We start from the raw sequence: 14,522 nt of genomic DNA, 5'->3' as shown, positions 1-14,522 counted from the left end.
TTACTTTTGTCACCTTAATTTATTACTTTTTGGTAGTGGGGATACAAAACTGCTCAAGATTTCTGAAAGTGTTGGCTGAAGATGAATAATAGTCTATTTGTAGGATCTTAGCCTGTAGACATATCTCAGGATATTCTTGACCTTCCTTGTTGCCAAGGCTAACTGTTGGCTCATGTTTAGACCACTTTCTGCCCAGATTCCCAGCTCCAGTTAAGGAAGTGTGCTCTGGGTAGCCAGTGCCCAGTATCTCCAAAGTATTAGTCCATCTCAGATACAACAATTCATGTTTGTCCTTGCTTAATTCCATGAAATAGGGTGACAGAAGTTTAGAGGTTAATTTTTGGAATGACCAGGCTATGTAGTTCAGGTTTTTATTGCAGTGGCTTGGGAACTTTTGGATTTCTTCCTAAGTCATATCTGATTTTAAAGGGTTATTATAAATTGCCACAGAATATACAAATAATCTTGAATGGATTTTCATTAGTTAGTAAAATAGAGGAACAGAAAAAGATGTGATTTTGTATGTGCTTAGTTTATGTGTTACTGCTTCATAGAATCACAGGATCACAGGATGATAGTGGTTTGGGTTAGATGGGATCTCAAAGGTTATTGGCTTCCAGCCCCCTGTTATGGGCAGGGACATCCTCTACTAGGCCAGATTTCTCAAAGCCACATCCAACCTGTCCTTGGAAGTTTCAGGGATGGGGTATCCACAACTTCTTAGACCAGCCTGTGCCAGTTCCTCACCACCCTCACAGGAATTTCTTCCTTACATCTAATCTTAACAGCCCTCTTTCAGTCTAAAGCTTCTGCCCCCTGTTCTGTCACTACTTGCTCTTATAAAAAGTCACCCTCTTGCTTTCACTTAGGCCCTCTTCAGGCACTGGAAGTCTACTAGAAGGTCACATAATCACAAAACGGATTTTGTGAGGAAAAGACAAAAGAGTGAGGAAGACTACACAACCTCTCTGGGAAATCTGTTCCAGTTCTCAACCAGCCACAGAGTAAAGAAGTTCTTTCTCGTGTTCGGTGGAATTTCCTGTGCATCAGTTTCTGGCCATTGTCTCTTGTCCTACTGTTTATCACCTCTGAGAAGAACCTGGTCCATTGTCTTGATACCTCCCTTCAGATACTGATTGACATTCATGAGGTCCCCTCTCACTTGTCTCTTCTCGAGACTGGACAGGCCCAGCTCCCTCAGCCTGTCCAGCACTTGGGGGTATTGGCTACTCTTCCCAGCTTTGTATCATCAGTGAATTTGCTGAGGAGACACCTGCCCCTTCATCCAAGCCAGGGATCAATAAGTTAAATAGTACAGCATTTAACCTAGCGGGACACTACTAGGGACAGGCTTCCGGCTAGATTCTGTGACACTGATTGTAACCCTCTGGGATCTGTTGTTCAGCCAGTTCTTGATCCACCACATTGTCCACTCATCCAGCCTACATCCCTGAGTTTGTCTGAGGAAATCTACTGAAGTCAAAGTAGACAATATCCACTGCTCTCCTCCCATCCATCCAGGTGATGGTTTCATTGAAGATGGCAATCAGGTTGGTCAAGGAGGATTTAACTTGAATGAATCCATGCTGACTATTCCTGATCACCCATATGGATAGCCTTCTGAATGAGATGCTCCCATTACCTTTCCAGGGATCGAGGTGAGGGTGACTGGCTGATAGTTCCCAGGATCCTCATTCTTTCGCTTGTTGAACACTAGGTTGACCTTTGCTTTCTTCCATTGTGAGCAGCCTCGCAGTTGTATCTGCAAGCACTTGTAAATGAATCCCATCAGGACATAAGGATTTGTGGATGTCAAGTTTACCTACATGGTCTCTACCTCAATCTTCCTTGACCAAGGGAAAGTCTTCACTCCAGAACTGTTTGACCCTGGTCTCTTGGGTCAGAGAACCCTGAGAGTAGGTCTTGTCAATGAAGACTGAAGCAAAGAAGACATTCAATAAAGTGTCTTCTTCTGCCTTTTCTTCATTTTCTGCTACAAGAGTCCCTCCCTCCATTTAGCAAAAGGACCACATCATTCCTATTTTTCTTTCTTTATTGATGTATTTGAAGAAGTCCTTCTTGTTGTCTTTGACATCCTTGGCCAGATTTAATTCTAGTTTGGCCTTGGCTTTCCTTGTGTCATTTCTTTTAAATTTAACAACCTCTCTGTATTAATTACAAATGGCCAGATCCTGCGTCCATCTCCTGTGTATTTCCTGCCTGCTTACTCTGGATTAATGACAGGAGTTCATTGTTTATCCATGCAGGTCCCTAGTCCTATTTTCCCAATTTCTTGCTCATCAGTATACGTCATTCTTGAGCCTGGAGGAAGACCAACTGTCTTTGACCTCCATTTCCTACAAAGCCTGTTCCATTGGATTCTTCTAATAAGATTCCGAAAGCCCATGGTTACAATTTTACTTGCTGTCCTGCTCTCTCCTCACGAGATATTGAACTTCAGAATCTCATTGTTACTGCAGCCAAGGCTGCCCCCAGCCTTCACACCTCCAATGAGGCCTTCCCTACTTCTTAAATGAGTTTGAACATCACAGCATTCCTCGTAGGATCCCCTGCTGTGACAGGCACTTGTCATAAATGCTTTCCAGGAATTTCCTGGACTGTTTTTGGGGCTACTTCCAGCTGTTTGTAGAAGGTCTCATTTGCTTCCTCCTGATCAGGTGGCCTGTAGGAAACACCCCAGAGTCTCCAGGCTGAAGAATTCCAGCACACTTAGCCTGTCCTCACAGTGCGTGTTCTCCAGCCCTCCTCTGGACTCAGTTCAGCAGGTCCACGTATTTCTGGTGCTGGGGGCACCAGAGCTGGATGCAGTACTGCAGGTGAGGTTTCACAAGAAGAGAACTAATAGATATAATTTCCCTCTTATCCTGGCCATACTGCTTTGGATGCAGTCCAGGATACAATTGGCTTTCTGGGCTTCAAGTTCAGATGGTGCTTCAAGTGCTGTTGTATCATCAACAGCCCCAGTTCATTCTTCTTAGGACTTCTCTCAATCCACTTTCCACCCAGACTATACTTGTGCTTGAGATTGCCCTGACCCATGTACAAGACCTTTATACTTAGCCTTGTTGAGCTTGAACTTTGCGCAGGCCACCCTCTCAAGCCTATCATGTTCCCTCTGGATGTCATCCCTGCCCTCCAGTGTCTTGGCCACACATTGTGACATCATCAAACTTACTGAGGTGTGCTCAGTCCCACTGTCCATGTCCCTGACAAAGACATTAGACAGTAGTGGTCCCAAAAGCAACATCTGAGGAGCACCACCAGCACTGGTCTCCACTTGGACATGATTTTTGAATGCCAACTCTTTGACTGCAACCATCTAGACAATTCCTTATCCACTGAGTGGTCTATCTGTCAAATCCACATCTCTCTAATCTAGGGAAAAGGACTACATCAGATATTTTTCACAAGTCCAAGTATGTGAAATCAGTTCTTCTTTCCTCTTCTATGACAGTATAATCCCGTCATAGAAGGCCAGATTGATTAGACATAATTTGCCCTTTGTGAAACCATGTTGACTGCCACCAGTCATCTCCTTATTTTCCATCTGACTTAGCATAGTTTCCAGGAAGATCTTCTTCATTGTCTTGGTGGGCACATAGGTGAGAATGATTGGCCTGTAGTCTTACTCTTCTTCCCCTTTTGTTTTTTTAAACAGATGTTACAATTCCCTTTTTCCAGTCAATGGGAACTTCACCAGACTGCCACAACTTCTCAAATGTGATGGATAATGGCCTGTTTCCTCAGAATGTATCTCATCATTCTGAGAAGTCCATTCTAATGGACTTCTGCACCATTAGGTTCCATGGACTTGTGCACCTTCAGTTCCTGAGGATGGTTGCAAACCTGATCTTGTCCTACAGTGTGTGGTTTCTCACTCAGCCTTTCCTCAGAAGAAAAATACTCCAGTCCCCTAACCAGTCCCCTGCAGTCTACAACTTCCTCACAAGTTGAATTGGATAAGTGTTGATCTCTTTGCTGAGCAGTGATATGATACGGGAAACTGGCAGGAAGCTGTGTTTCCTGGATATCAGGAAAAGGTTCTTCACTCTGAGGGCGGCTGGGCACTGGAACAAGCTCCCCAGTGGTCAAAGCACCAAGCCTAACAGAGTTCAGAAAGTGTTTGAACAATGCTCTCAGTCATATGGAGTGATTTTGGGGATTATCCTGTGCAGAGCCAGGAGCTGGACTCTACTTGTGGGTTCCTTCCACCTCAGGATATTCTATGATACTATGATGATCTTTGTAGTCCTTCACTGGACCCTCTCCAGTAGTTTCATGTCTTTCTTAGCCTTCTGCAATTGGAGCAGTGTAGCTGGAGCACTTGCAGTGAAAACCGAGGCAAAAAAATTCATAGAGCACCTCAGCTTTCTTCATGGGTAACCACATTTCCTGTTCCCTTGCAGAGAGGGACCACATTTTTCCATCTTGCTTTTATCACCAACACACCTGTAGAAGCTTTTCTTGTTGTTCTTGATGTCTCTGGAGAGGTTTAATTCCATCAGAGCTCTAGCTTTCCTAGCCTTATCTCTGGCTTCTCAGGCATTCTCTTTGTATTCCTCCCAGACTACCTGTCCATGCTTCTGCCCTTTGGTTTTTATCTGTCTGTGAGCTCCTTGTTCATCCATGCAGACCTGGCATTTCTGCCTCGCTTCCTTGTTGGGATGTAGTCCCTGAGCCTGGAGGAGGTGATTCTTGAATATTAGTGAGTTTTCTTGGGCCTTTCTCCCAGCCAGAGCTTTATCCCATGGCTACTTCACCAGACAGATCCCTGAAGACTCTCAAGTCTACCCTCCTGAAGTCCAGGGTTTGTGCTTTTTCTTAGTGCCTTCATGGTTGGAGTAATGTCTAGAATGTTTCTAGCCAAGCAAAAGTGGCTTGGTAGTGAAATGTTATCCATGTGCATATAATCTCTTACAAGCAACATTTTTACCATTCCAGCCATCAGTACTACTTGTGAATATTGTTTTGATGTTTTTGTCCCTGTACCTTTCTTATATTTTGCTTCAATTATTTCTATAGGTATTGCCAGGCATCTGAAGTGGTTGAGTAAGACCTAAAGATTTGGAACAGTGGTGAGTAAATGAAATTCTGATCATATTTTCTGTGTTTTCACATGCTAAAGTTTTACTACTGTGAAGGAAAGATGAAAGATGTTCAGTAGTTTGTACCTTTTGAATATTTTCTTCTGAGCACCAAGTTCCTGTTCAGAACATTCAGACAACTTTTTTAAGCAGAAATTTTAAGAAGGTCAGGATGAGGTAGTCTCATTGGCTGATCTTGGTAAATGGAGGCTCTCCTCATATCACCCTGACTTTGAAAAAACTTTAAAGTAACAGTTTAACCTATACTTATTGAAGTGGTAACTTGACCTATGGTATTAAAATAATGATGCCTGAATTGGCTTTTTGGTGTAATGCAATTTTATATATTTAGCAGGTGAGAATTCTAGAATATCTGAAGTAAGTTAATAAATTACTTACTGAATTCAACTTACAAGCCGAATCCTTTTTTCTTTAATCTGCAATCTTTTTAGTTTTTAACTCTGCTTCTGCAAACTGTGGTATCCTTTGTAAAGTTATTCTCCTGATCCCCTATGCTTGTCACTGATTCTTTGCACTGTGTGTGCCAAATATGTATAATTTTGACTAGAGAAGAGTGCAAGAAGGATCTAAGGAAGAACTTTAAAAACTTCAAATACTTTAAAAATTGAGTTTTGTAATCTTTTTATAAATACATTATTTGCACTTCCCTGTCTGTAGGTGTTGGCTGTCAAAGAGAACCTTATAAATGCACAGATAAAATCAGTGTTACTTGTGGTTAATAATCATGTAACAGAAGAGAATCATAGAATCATTAAGATTGGAAAAGACCTCCAGCATCATGGAATCCAACCTTTGACCAAACACCACCATATTATCTAAGGACACACAGTGCCACATGCAGTTGTTTCTTGAACACTTCCAGTGAAGGAATCCCTGTGGAAACCATTCCAGTGTTTAACCACCTTTTAAGCCATACAATCCTTCCTGATGTCCAACCTGAACCTTCCCTTGATGTAGTTTGAAGCCATTTCCTCTTGTTGCTGGGTCCTAGGAAAAGAGGCCAAAGGAAGAAGAGTAAAATGATATCTCCAAAAAGCAATTGCATTTTCTTATCAAGAGATAGTTATTTGGAGTAATGTAATGTTTCTAGTTCTCTGGTTTCTATGGCAGGGCCAATTTATTAGAAATATTTAATATTTAAGGGATTTTGTTGATTTCAGTACTGTTGGCAGCAAGTGTTTAGAACCCATGTATTTTGTTCCATGTGCTGGTGACCAATGGAGTGAAAAGCCTTTGCCTTGTTTTTTTTTTTTTTTTTTTTTCCCTGTAATGGCCTCTGAAAAGTATGTTTGCTCTTAATTAAATTAGCCTTTAGTTACAACTTGGAAGGCATCTATCAGTTTAGAATATTTGTATTCATGTGGGTCTATATTTACTATATCCTCTCTATTTCTGCTAGTATTTAACTAGAAAAACTAGATAAGTGAATTTAAAGTTTTTCAGTTAGTTCTGTATAATTCTTTTTTGCCTATATTTTAATCTGCCCTGTGTTCCCATCCTCCTCTGCCTGACAATTACCAGGACTAAACTCCTGTATCCATGTTATTATCAGTGGATAGATGGAAGGAAAGCATTACAGACAGTTCATATATCTATATTCAACAAAAAATACAGGTATTCTTTTCTTCAAGTTTGATGCTGTTTAAGAACATGATACTTAAGAATTGAAGAGACTGTTATTAAATTAGAATTGCTTTTTGGGTAGTGTTACAGACCAATTAAGGGGGAGTCCTATGACACTTAAAAACAGAACAGAAATGCTAGCATGTGCTATAGTAACCAAACTTAAAAAGCAACTTGAGCGACTGTTAGCAGGAGCAGGGTGGAAACCAGTGTACAGGGCTAAGTGTAGTGGTGATGATAAAATTGCATAAATGATAAGATAAACTCTGTGAGGATCTAATATGCTTAAAAGAAAATTGAAATTATAGCCTCTCCTTCATAACAAAATATGTAAATAATACAGTCTCTCTCTAGAACACTACAAAGTTATTTTGTCTGCATTTTATTAAAAGGTATTGTATAATTTGTCTTGGGGAAACATTTGAAAATAGTTAAACACTTATTTGCATAAAAATCTTCAGTTGTAGTAAAATAATAAATAAGATTGTAACTGGAAGCAATAAATAAACAACTAAGATAAAACTTTAAAGATTCAAATTACCTTCTGCTAATCTCTTAATAAAATATTCAGTATTTTGCTTACTCTTTTGAGCATTCTCATAGTTCCTCAGTTGTGTGTGCTCCTTTTGTTGTAATGTAAGTAGGATAGAAGCTTATAATGCCTTTTTTAATAAATATGATTGTTAGACTCTGAAATTGTATTATGCAAGAAAGCATAAGTTATTTTTGTTTTCCATATAATACTAGCCAAGAAGTGATTGCTTACTGCAGGGGTGCTAAGATCCTTCCAGGACCTCACATCACAGCTGATGGTAATCCACACTCCAGTGAGATGACGCAGCAAAAGTAGATGCTGTGCTAGATGCTGGTCCTGGGCATCTCTGAAAAACAGCAGGTGTTAATGTGCTTGTGGAGTGTTAGCCTCAAAACTCTGATGGGTGATAGTGAGATCATTGAAGATGTGAACTTTTGATCCTCTCTTTTAATAGCTGAAGTTTCACCAGCCACTTGCTGATGTTTTTGACAGGTTGATACAAAGGTGCATTCTTGGGCTATGGACTTCTGTCATTGCAGCTACTCTGGAACCTGCCAGCTAATGTGACATATATTCTTCTGTATTATATTAAAATATATGTTTTTATTTGTTAGCCCTGTTCCTCTTCAGGTAATACACTTACCTGACTTTCCTAGATAAGATTCTTGGAGAGCTTTTGCCTTGGGAACAACTGGGCGAAATCGAGATGAAGGAAGGCAAGCAGAGTGTCTATTGTCAGCTCTTTCCTTGTGTGTGATAACCATCAGAGGAAGAAAAGCTGTGGTTTGCTCAAGATGTTCTAACTGCCATCTCTGTGCTGTGGTTTGCCATGTGATGGTATTTCATGACTTCAGGAATGATATTTTGTGTTTCTGATTAAGTCCTGCTATATCTTAAGCCTGAAATAGAAAACCTGTTAGTTTTGAAGTGAGTAAAGGGTCTCCCTCTGTGTGTTAAATCCATGTAGTTAATAGCAGAATACAGATGAGGAGAGATAATTGATTTTGGGGATTTGTGTTTGGTTTGGGATATGTGGTTCTGTTTATATCAATACAGTTTTGTACTATGTATGTAACAGCACAGAGTTTTTACTTTTAGAAGCAAAAAATAGATACGTGACCAGTGTCACTGTATTAATTTGGATTTATTAATGCCACTATACTGCTTTTCCTCTTTGAACCATCTCCTTTTTGTGTCTCTGCTTTGCCTTTTCTTTTTTATTTTTCATATATAGTTCATCTTGGTTTACTCCTTCTATGGAGAGCTTTAGTATGATCTAAAAATGCTAATTCCAAATTGCATCTCACTTCCATTTAATAGAAACAAAAATAAAAGTGGGTTTTTTTTCAATTTTCTTTCTTTTTGTCTGTCATTAGAGGGAAGAAAGGACATGTTACTGAGTTAGAAAAATATTATGGTTTCAAGTTCTTGGAAAGGCAGTGGGAACTTTCAGATAGTGTAAACCACATTGAACTAATAATCTGCTTACAGAGTAGCAAATGCAATGGTTCATTTTCATGTTATTATTTCTGGAACCTAGTGTGTGGTTCTTGACATGGAGATGCTGTAGCACAAGCAGTGAATAAATAGCAGTTGCTGCTACAGGAGGAGGTGTGATGTAGGGCTTAGAGCTGCCTGTCCCAACTCCTGCATTTGACTTCTGCCTCTGTTATTAACCTGCTAAGTGATATTAGGAAAGGTACTGATCTTACTCCTCTTGTCAACTTAGATTGCAAGGCCATTTGTCCACATATTGAGCCTTAGTCCTTATCACTGGGCTTTGTTGCCCTGTGGAGTCCTTTGCTGTAGTATTACAATTTTTCCTTGCAGAGTTTTCCATTAGCTCTCAGAAACTCACTGTGTTATGTGGAATTCTGAAGACACTTGAATATTCATTCTACAAGAAGAAAGCTAGTAATGTTTTCCAGAGCATGTTTTAATATTGCATCTGGTCTTGTGCAACTCAGGCTGATGCCAAAAGGGATACTTCAGCCTGTTCTTTCCCTCACTTGCATCAGTCCTCAGTTCCAAGGTGAGTTCAAGGTAAGCAGCTGATTCAGAAATAAAGCCCCCTAACTGCTAGTAAAGGAAAAGTAAATCAGGAAACTATGCTGGCCTGGCTTGTCCTGTGGATGAGAAATGACTAGCTGCAACAAAAGGGACAAAGACACAATAAGAAGCTGGAAGAGTGATGCTGTTTCTTTCAGCAACAAGTAATAAATATACCAGATGAGACATAGCATGGAAACCTAGCTTATTAAGAGCTACATTTTACAACCATATTTTCAACTCAACAGAAGAGTGTCTTGCAGTGGTTGTGACAGCCCAGGTACAGTTCTGATGATGTTAGTTGCTGATACTAGGTGTTCTTCACTGTTCTTCACATTTTTTTCTAATACAACTTTTTAATTGTTTTTTTTTTCCAAAAGTAATAGTTTTCTTTGTTATCTGCATTACAATTTCAAGGCATATTTCTGATGTCTAAATATAACATTTTATTTAATTTTAATTTAAATTGAAGTCAACTTAACCCTGCAAATTGGATGACAGGAGCTGGTCTTGATGTGATAGTTTCTACAGACCTTATATTCATAATTTCCCCTTTAAACACTGTCAAGAAACTTGATTTGTCCTTGAAAATTACTTGTGTAATTGGAGTTGAATCTTTGAAGGGCATTTTTCACTCACCGCTCTTTCTCTTAAAAATGTATGCAACAGATTAGATTGGTTTCTTTGATTTTTGCTTTCTTTGTGAGCCTCATGTAATAAGATACTGTGTTGAAAGACCTGTCTTCCTTGCTCACTGTAAGTTTCCATGCAACAAAAAGAGGAGTGAATGGGACTGGGGAAGAGAGACATGAAATATTTATATGATTTTGGAAAATGTAGTGAGTAACTTTAAGCAAGAAGCCTTTACACATGTTTGTGAGGACGTTGACGTTTCCTGTCAGTTGCATTCATGGGCGAGGTTGCCGAGTGAATTCAGCTAAGCAGGAGGAACAACAGTTCAGCAGCAAAAAAAAAAAAGTAAGTGTGCCTCTGAGAATGCTGCAGCCCAACAGGGACCCTGGCTCTCTAGCCGTCTGTGAAACTGACCTAGCCAATGATGTTGCTGAAATTTCACATCTGTTATTTCTTACTGCCCATTTCTTTGGCAACGACCAGTCTTCATTTTTTCCATTATAGGCAGCTGCTGGAACTAGAAAGAGCTTGAGCTTATTTTCAGATGTGCTAAATAGCCTATGTTTTACCTTTCTTCCTTCCCCCCACCCTCTTTTTTCTACCACATACTGCAGTATACTGACTTGTTTCCAAAGTGCAGGATCTGTGAGTTGCTCAACATGTCTGAAGATAAGCAGATGTGTTATCCTAGTATGCATGCAAATAATTCTTTTAAAAACAGGGCTATCATGATGTCTGGGGGAAGAGATATTCTTAAAGAGAAACTGTCAGTGAAATCTATATAAATTGTGACAGAACTCACCAACATTTTCATTGAAACCTGTCAACCCTGTTTGACTAGATTTACATTATAGTGCACAGAGAGCTCAGTGGTAGAGCCAACTACTTTATTACCAACTAGAATTGAGCTGCTTGAAATAAAGAATTCATTTTGCATTTATTGAGACTGTCTTACCATTTTTCTTCATGAAGGAGTTCTCTTATATCCTTCTGGTCCTTTTTACTTAAACTATTGGAGCTGTTAGATTATTTCCCAAGGCTATTAAATGGAGGAAGGTATTACAGCATCTATGCAAGCTGGAAAATAACCTATTGATGGCTGTTCAAATTTATGCATCTAAATTTGTGGAATTGAAGCGTAAGAATACAATATATTTTTCCCCACTAACTTATGGAAGCAGACCATGGAAAAAACATTAAATGATAGTTACAAACTGAGAACTGGCTAGCCTGATGAGCAAAGGTTGCTGGCTAAACTTGTTACAAACACCAGGGAACCACCAGAATTCTTTCACTGATTTTTAAATCAGCATGAGATAACAGATATGACTTAATCAAGGACATCTCCTAATACAGGTAGTAAGGTATGCCTGACAGTTGAGTGCTGTGGTCTGATCAATCTGCTGCAATTCTGCAAAGGGGTAGTGCTTCCCTCAGAACAGTAGTCACAGATCCCTGCTATTTTGTGCAGAAGGACTTGAGAAAAGGGCTATACCACAGTGAGAGAACATTACCAACTTTCAGTGCCATGGAATGGATGGGAGGAGGTGAGGTAACATACATGACCTAAAGGTGGGTCAATGTTATGCTATATATGCCTCCTAAAATACTTCAAGATGCCCATGAAAAATGCCTTTAAAATAAGTATTTTGCTGTTTCTAAATATTAAATGTTATTCTGATGAAATGTAATTTAAAAGCTTGATAAAAATCTGTATTGCTGTAATTGAAAAAAATTGCTGTACCAAATGTAGGCTGATTATTTTATTTGGTTTTGTACTTTTTATATCTGTTTAAATCTGTTTTTTCCCTAGAGCAAAATAGTTTTGTCTACTTGTAGAAGGTTGCCATTGTCCTTTACCAGATGGTTTTCTAATCCACTTTGAACAGAAATCATGCAGGAAGATAAATATTTTCATAAAGATTCTTTTGGGGGTAAAATTTAATGCAGTAGACAGTGAACAAAATGATAATCTCTAAAGATTTATGGTTTTTATTAAATGAAGGAAAAATCTTTCCCTGCAGATAATTTTTTTTCATGTATTGGAAAAGTTGAATCTGAGAAGAACAAAAAGAAATTCTATATTAGGGAGGTTGAAAACATCTCTTGAAGTCCAACTGGTTTTCCAGATTGTGCTGAGCATATTTCCCTCATGAATTGGCTACTATTACTCATATTTCTTCCTAAAACTGTCACATCCATTAGATGCATGATAATAAAATACTCTTGCATGGGCATATGTAAAGACATTATATTTAATGCAATTAAAGCATTTTCTAAGTCTGCCTCCCCGGCATTCTCATGGATAGTTATCACATTCTTTTTATTTGCTACTGTATTTTTTTATATTATTGTTTTCCTGGCAGCTGGAGCGACTCTACCTCAGTGTTACTACTAGCATACTAAGGCTGTGTAATGTAGAGGGGATGCTGCTTTGTCCACATGTGAAATAATCTAAGTGAATCAAAAGAAAGTGGACCATATGCCATAACTCTCTCTTGGGAAGTCTTTATCCCATTTATTTTGGCTTCTTTTAATGACCAATCTATATATATAGTTCCTTCTCATTAAAGGAAATTCATGGACAGTAATAACACACTAATTTGTGCTGCATTTCAGCAAATTATTTTAAAAATTCATAACTTCCCTTTCAGGATGGTGCTCAGTTGACAGTGATAAAATAGGGATTAGGATTAGCTGTGCAAAATCATGGTTTTTAGCAAGTTTTGTGACAGTCTGAAAGACTGTTATGTTCTTTCCAAATGTGTCTGGAGGCACAGCTCAAAACATTAAACCTATGGAAAGCCTGTCAGAAAGTTTGTTCCAGGTATTTGTGTGTTCCAGGTATTTGAGTATCCTCAGAAGTAATCTGGTTATGTTGGCACACTTTTAATAATTTTACCTGTTAAAGCATCAAATATCGCCACATACCAGGAGCAACCTTCTAACATTGCCTGAGTCCAGTTCAAAATGACTAAATTATTAAATCATCGGAGGAAAGAAATTGTTTCTTGGCTGAAGTTTTGGAATGTAGTAATTGTCTGTAGTAGTGATGGTCTAAGGAAAAATCCAAAAAGGGGGTGGGAGGGGGAAGGAAAGGGTTTTCAGATACATAGATCTTCTTCAATAATACTCTGGAAAAGCAAAAAGTTTCTGCATTCACTTCTGACTACCAACTCTCAACTCCTCTGTTAAAAGCATTTCTGTTTTTACAAGTTGACTTTTTAGAGTTTCATGATGGTTAATGAAAATTAGAGGAACAGATTAAGAAAAGGATGATAAGCAAGCAAAAGAATTAAAGAAATAAAAGCCAGTGGCTAGAGAGCAAAGAAACAAAGGTTGAAAGCTTAATTCTCTGTCTCCCACAAAGTAAATAGCAGTTGTTCTTCCCACACCCTAAGATGGGAGCTAGTGAACTTTCAGATGTCCAAGTGTGAGGCACATGGAGTGTTGGACTACTGTGGGAGCTTCTGAGGAACTTCTGAGGGTTGTGATTGTGTCACCTCAATTCAGCATTGTGCCCAACTGCTTTGGGCTTAATACTATGGTAGAAAGTATAGCAGAGAGCACAGAGCAAAACCATAGTTTTATTAAGTCATTTTAAAACTAGACTGTAGAAGGGATAAGAAATAAACTTTATTAATCTGGTACACTGCGAGAAAACTGCAGGGCAAAGTTTTTATTCCTTTTCTTCTGTAGGCTAATGATACTGAGTATATTAGAGCTCCTGCTCTATAAGCCTTTATTCACATTGCTTAGATGTATGAAAATTCCTTTTGAGGGTGACAGTCTGCTGTGAGTACACTGAGATGTTCTTAAATATCTGGAAAAGGGACCAGAGCTGATACTGAGCTGGGCATTACTGTGTTTCATTTTCATTTCTTACGGGGGGGAAAAAAAAAAGTTATTTCTTCTTGAAACACGCTGAAGTATTTTGCATAAGTAAAGAATTCAGTTTCTTCAGTTGCTGCATTATTTCCTTTTTGAAAAAATGTTTTGAATCTTAACAAGGACTTTGGTTACATTCTTTTCCTTCTTACTACAGGCTAACCAAAAATTGTCAGCTTCATAATAGATCATGCAAAAAATCTGTTTACTCTTGAATGTGTTCTTCAATCCATCTTTGCTATAGCTAGTCATCCCTTTCTCTAACTTCGTTGTATTTGATGACTAGAGAAACGGGGCAGCCTTTGTCCCCTTTTGTGACTTGTTGTGACAGAGGAGCTAATCAGTACGTTGAGTTTAGCCCCCTTGCTGAGGCCATCAACTTTATCTGAGGCTTGTTCCTGTTCTCACAGTTAGTAACTGAATTTTGGTGAGAGCCCTTGAGTAAGATATAGTCCCATTTGTTCTGCTAACAGCCCAGCTGTGGATATATAAAATCCCCTTTCCCTGTTGCTCCTTGCAACAACAGGTTTAATTGTTATGGGCTCGTAGGAACCAATTAGATTAACAGATGTTAAAGGGAGCCAGTTTCAGGTCTTGATGGGAAGCAGTAATTTGAGAAGCCTTGTGTAAGGGCGTGCTAACACCTAGGTGATGAGTGTCTGGGTTTG

The 14,522-nt window shown here is 39.0% G+C and overlaps 1 protein-coding gene across 6 annotated transcripts in view; it reads left to right on the top strand.

Annotated features, from left to right (window-relative positions):
• The window catches only part of LHFPL2 (LHFPL tetraspan subfamily member 2), a 121,008-nt gene that overhangs the window by 55,421 nt on the left and 51,065 nt on the right, over positions 1 to 14,522 (top strand). For all 6 annotated transcript variants that reach the window (XM_021547260.3, XM_085566375.1, XM_021547256.3 and 3 more), the window contains one exon: positions 5,044 to 5,096. The gene's annotated coding sequence lies outside the window, so the exon portion shown is untranslated. The remainder of the gene's footprint in view (positions 1 to 5,043; positions 5,097 to 14,522) is intronic.

Source organism: Lonchura striata, chromosome Z, assembly GCF_050655825.1.
Source record: "Lonchura striata isolate lonStrDom1 chromosome Z, ASM5065582v1, whole genome shotgun sequence".
NCBI lineage: Eukaryota > Metazoa > Chordata > Aves > Passeriformes > Estrildidae > Lonchura > Lonchura striata.
This window is presented reverse-complemented; position numbering and strand designations above follow the sequence as displayed.